Genomic DNA, 6,000 nt, shown 5'->3' on the forward strand with positions numbered 1-6,000 from the left:
TGACTGTAGGTAAAAAGGATCATCCCTCACTCTGACTGTAGGTACAATGATTACCCACTGCTCTGACTGTAGGTATAATGATCACCACCCACTCTGACTGTAGGTACAATGATCACCCCCAACTCTGACTGTAGGTACAATGATCACCACCAATCCTGACTGTAGGTACAATGATCACCACCCGTTCTGACTGTAGGTACAATGATCACCCTCTGCTCTGACTGTAGGTACAATGATCACCACCCGTTCTGACTGTAGGTACAATGATCACCCTCTGCTCTGACTGTAGGTACAATGATCACTACCCGCTCTGACTGTAGGTACAATGATCACCACCCGCTCTGACTGTAGGTACAATGATCACCACCCGCTCTGACTGTAGGTACAATGATTGTCCCTCGCTCTGACTGTAGGTACAATGATCACCCCCTGCTCTGACTGTAGGTACAATGATCACCCCCTGCTCTGACTGTAGGTACAATGATCACCCCCTGCTCTGACTGTAGGTACAATGATCACCCCCCACTCTGACTGTAGGTACAATGATCCCCCTCTGCTCTGACTGTAGGTACAATCATCACCCCCCCGCTCTGACTGTAGGTGCAATGATCTCCCCCCCCCCACTCTGACTGTAGGTACAATGATCACCACCTGCTCTGACTGTAGGTACAGTGATCACCCTCTGCTCTGACTGTAGGTACAATGATCACCCCCTGCTCTGACTGTAGGTACAATGATCACCACCTGCTCTGACTGTAGGTACAATGATCACCACCCGCTCTGACTGTAGGTACAATGATCACCCTCTGCTCTGACTGTAGGTATAATGATCACCCTCTGCTCTGACTGTAGGTACAATGATTACCACCTGCTCTGACTGTAGGTACAATGATCACCACCTGTTCTGACTGTAGGTACAATGATCACCCCCTGCTCTGACTGTAGGTGCAATGATTGGCCTCCACTCTGACTGTAGGAACAATGATCACCCCCGCTCTGACTGTAGGTACAATGATCACCACCCTCTCTGACTGTAGGTACAATGATTACCCCCTACTCTCTGCTCTGACTGTAGGTACAATGATCAGCCCCCCCCCCCCCGCTCTCACTGTAGGTAAAATGATCACCCCCCCCCGCTCTGACTGTAGGTAAAAAGATCACCCCCCCCCCCCCTCTGACTGTAGGTAAAATGATCACCCCCCCCCTCTGCCCCTCTGACTGTAGGTAAAATGATCACCACCCCCCCCCCCTCTGACTGTAGGTAAAATGATCACCCCCCATTTCACACTGTAGGTATAATGATTGCTGCCCTCTATTACTGTAGGAACAATTGCCCCCTTGCTCTGACTATAGGTACAGTTTTTGCCCCAACTATGACTGTGAGTACAATAATCCCCCTGTATTCTAACTATATTATATAATTATTAATCATTAATAATAATGCCCCATGTGACGGCTGTAGTTATAATTATTACCCCTAATGTATGGTTATAGTATTACCCACCCCCTCTGGATCTATGTATCTATACAATAATTACCCATGTACAGGACATCAGGTCCCCATATTAATAAATTGTCTATATTGGGCGGATGGTGACTGAGTCACGGATGTGATTGATGTGGGGGGGGAGACGTGTCCCTTAGGCTGGTGGTATCGTGCAATAATTAACCCTGTCAGTAACCACCTCTGTATATGACCATGAGCGCCCCCTCTGTCTCCTGACTGTCACATCCGCTGTGTTCTGGTCCTCGTGTCAGCCGCACGTCTCATGCACAACCAGTCGTGTTTTTTATTTGCTTAAGTATTTCTGGATTTCTTCCAAGCCTGTAAATATTCTGTATAAAGTGTCACCCCGGAGTCTGAGACCGATGGAGAGATTTATATCCTGTGACAAATCGGAGTGTTTTTTTACATTTTAAAAACTGCCTTGTAAATACACATTTTGTATATTAAACCTGTACTTTTTACATTTGTGTTCATTCTGATTCTGTTCTGTGTATAAAGTGTTACACTCTATATACCGCCTGACCCCCTACAATGATGGATATGGGGGGGCTACAATGTCCAAGATCCAGCAACCGCAGCAATGTCCATCTCCTAGTAAGGCTCCTTTCACACAACCGTCTTTGTCCGGTAGGAAGATAGCGGAGAAACTTTTGTACATGACGCGTCTTTTTCTCCCGCTACCTTCGGCCGCAATAACGGGAGTTCTAACATTAGAGGAATCTCATTCAAGTGAACAGAATCCACTTTGCCCGTTATAACTCCCGTTATGCTCCGTTACAATAACCGACGTTAATGACAGACAAAGTAGAAGAAAAATACAAAGAGCCGTTAAGGTCCGTTTGTAACGAAGCAACAATCATAGTGTGAAAGAAGCCTAATCTGCACCATCCAGTATTATATGCTTGTACATAGAAGCAGTATTATAGTAGTTATATTCTTGTATATAGGAGGCAGTATTATAGGAGTTATATTCTTGTATATAGGAGCAGTATTATAGTAGTTATATTCTTGTATATAGGAGGCAGTATTATAGGAGTTATATTCTTGTATATAGGAGCAGTATTATAGTAGTTATATTCTTGTATATAGGAGCAGTATTATAGTAGTTATATTCTTGTACATAGGAGCAGTATTATAGTAGTTATATTCTTGTATATAGGAGGCAGTATTATAGCAGTTATATTCTTGTATATAGGAGCAGTATTATAGTAGTTATATTCTTGTATATAGGAGGCAGTATTATAGTAGTTATATTCTTGTATATAGGAGCAGTATTATAGTTAAAATTATTTTTACCTGTAATTTTGCTTTCTTCGAGACAGAAGGCAGCACAGAAGGGAATTCCCGGCCTCTTTTATTCCCCCTAGGACCGCCCACCTATATACAAAAGACAAAAAGAACAACCAATCCGCATCCAGACATCCCTATATATGACGCACACCTCCAAATGCAATTGTGTAAATGACTAGACTCTTTTCTTGATGCAAATATTATTTATTGGGAGGGTAGTATGTGCTGCCTTCTGTCTCGAAGAAAGCAAAATTACAGGTAAAAATAATTTTAACTTTCTTCCACGACATCCGGCAGCACAGAAGGGATATCGCTAGCTATCAAACAGGGGAGGGTTGAATATTATATGCTGCTGACAAAACCCCAGTGCTAAAGGCTGGACTCTCTGACTCCGTGTCTAGCCTGTAGTGCTTGATAAACGTGGACGGAGTAGACCACGAGGCCGCATAACAGATGTCACTCACAGGGACTTCCGCTCTCTCTGCCCAAGAGGCAGCTGTTGCCCGAGTGGAATGGGCTTTAAGTGGAAAAGGAGGTTCTCTACCTTCTTGTTTATATGCTTCAGAAATGGACGATTTGATCCACCTTGCGAGAGTGTCCTTTGCTGCTTTAAACCCCTTTCTAGGGCCTGCAAACTGAAGGAACAAATTCTCATCCCTCCTGAAGGCACTCACTCTTTCCAGATAACAAAGAAGAATAGACTTGACATCCAGAGAACAAAGATGCTGATCTTCTCCAGATGGGGGATGGAATACAGGTAGGAATATTTCCCTGTTGATATTACTTTCAGAGGGTACCTTAGGTGCAAATGAAGGGACTGTTCTTAATAAGACTCCATCTTGAGTGAACCTAATATAAGGAGAGCGGGAGGAGAGAGCCTGTAATTCACCAAGTCTCTTTGCAGACGTGATTGCTACCAGAAATAGAGCTTTTAGAGAGAGCCATTTTATGTCCACTTCTTTAGCTGGTTCAAAAGGAGGACCGGTCAGTTTTCGTAACACCAGGGAGAGATCCCATGGAGCAATAGGAGGCTTTACTCTAGGCCTTAGATTCTTCAATGCTTTAAAAAATCTTGTTATCAATGGTTGTAACATAAATTTTCCATCTGTAAAGGAATTGATTGCAGTCAAATGTACACGCAGCGTATTGGGTTTTAACCCTCTAGCAAACCCCTCCTGTAAAAACTGAAGAATGACAGGTACTGTAATTTCAGGGTCTCCTCTATCCTTCTTCCAATATAAGAATTTTCGCCACAATTTGGAGTATAAAGCATTAGTGGACTCCTTGCGAGCAGACAATAAAGTCTGGATGACTTCATCTGAGAGACCTACATTACGAAATCTGGATCTTTCAAATTCCAGACAGTTAAATGGATTCTGTCCAGGTGTTGATGACAGAACCCTCTCTGTATCAGGAGGTCCTTGTGAAGTGGCAGCTTCCAATAATCCCCCTTGGACAAACGAAGCAACAACGGGAACCAGGCCCTGCGCGGCCAGAATGGAGCTAGAAGGATTACTGATGGTTTCTCTTGAATAATCTTTTTCAGAATTCTTGACAGTAGAGGGACTGGAGGGAAAAGATACGCACAAAGATTCTCCCAGTTGAGTGTCAGAGCATCTAGATGATCCGGCTGATCTTGTTTGTATAGGGAGCAAAATTTCTTCAGCTTCTTGTTCTGGCGAGTTGCCATTAGGTCCCATTCCGGGCATCCCCATCTCCTGATGATCTGGGAAAAATACTTGGGATTGAGCTCCCATTCGTTGGGATCCAGGGTTACTCGACTGAGCAGATCTGCATGAACATTTAGAGTCCCTTTTATGTGGACGGCAGTAAGGGCTGTGAAATGGTTTTCTGCCCAAAGAAATAACATCTTGCATTCTCTCTGGAGCAATTGTGCTCTCGTTCCTCCCTGCTTCTGAAGATAGAAAACTGATACAGAATTGTCCGATTGGACTAAGACTGCTCTGTTCTTGAGCCAAGGAGTAAAATGAATCAAAGCTAGTCTGATGGCCCTTAGTTCCCGCAAGTTGGAAGAGAATTGTCTCTCTTCTTGAGACCACGGTTTCTGGACCCACTGAGAGCCCAGATGAGCTCCCCAGCCCTGTTTTGATGCATCCGTAGTTACCACTTCCATTGTTACTTGTTTGAAACTGTTGCCTCTTGAAAGATTCTCTGGGACCAACCACCATTTGAGAGCCTGACGGGTTCTTACTGACAAGGAAAGATGGCTTGATAACGAGTTGATCTTGCGATTCCAGACTGTCAAAATCTCGGACTGCAATTCCCTGATGTGACTCCTGGCCCAGGGAACCGCTTCGATAGCTGCCGTTAGCAGGCCCAAGACTCTCATGGCTGTTCTGATAGATGTCACTGGAACAGAAATTAGATACCGTATCTGCGACTTTATCTTCTGTTGCTTCTCTAGAGGTAGAAACACTTTCATACACATAGAGTCTATGATCAGACCCAGAAACATCCTCTTCCTTCTTGGAATAAGATCCGACTTTGCCTGATTCAAAATGAAGCCGACTGACGACAGAAGATGCAAGGTGATGTTGAGATGGAAAAGCAGGAGATCTTGAGACTGAGCTATCAAGAGCCAATCGTCCAGGTATGGTATAATCTGGACTCCTTTCAGACGAAGCGAAGCTACCAGGGTTATTACTACTTTCGTAAATACCCTCGGTGCGGGGGACAACCCGAAAGGCATGGCACGGAATTGAAAGTGATGAATTCTTCCTTCTTTCTTGACAGCTACCCTCAGGAAAGCTCTTGAGGAGACATGTATAGGTATGTGAAGATAAGCATCGCTTAAGTCGAGGGACACCATCCAATCTTGTTCTTGAACAATACCTGTGGCAGATCTTATATTGTCCATGCGAAACGTTTCTTTCTTTAAGAACATGTTTACGTATCTTAAATCTATGATCAGCCTCCAGCTGCCTCCAGGTTTCGGCACAGGGAACACTCTTGAATAAACTCCACTTCCTTGTTGGAGAATTGGAACTGGCTCTAGCGCCTTCTTGTTTAGAAAATCTTCTAGAAGAGAAAAAATGACTGGATCTTCTGTGTTTAGACAAAACTTTTCTACTGGATGACTGAGGAAATTTAGTTTGTAACCATGCGCTATAATACTTAGGACCCACTTGTCTGAGGTTACAGCTTCCCAGGCGGGAAAGAATCTTGTTAATCTTGCTCCTACC

The sequence above is a fragment of the Hyla sarda genome, chromosome 8, assembly GCF_029499605.1.
Source record: "Hyla sarda isolate aHylSar1 chromosome 8, aHylSar1.hap1, whole genome shotgun sequence".
Lineage (NCBI taxonomy): Eukaryota > Metazoa > Chordata > Amphibia > Anura > Hylidae > Hyla > Hyla sarda.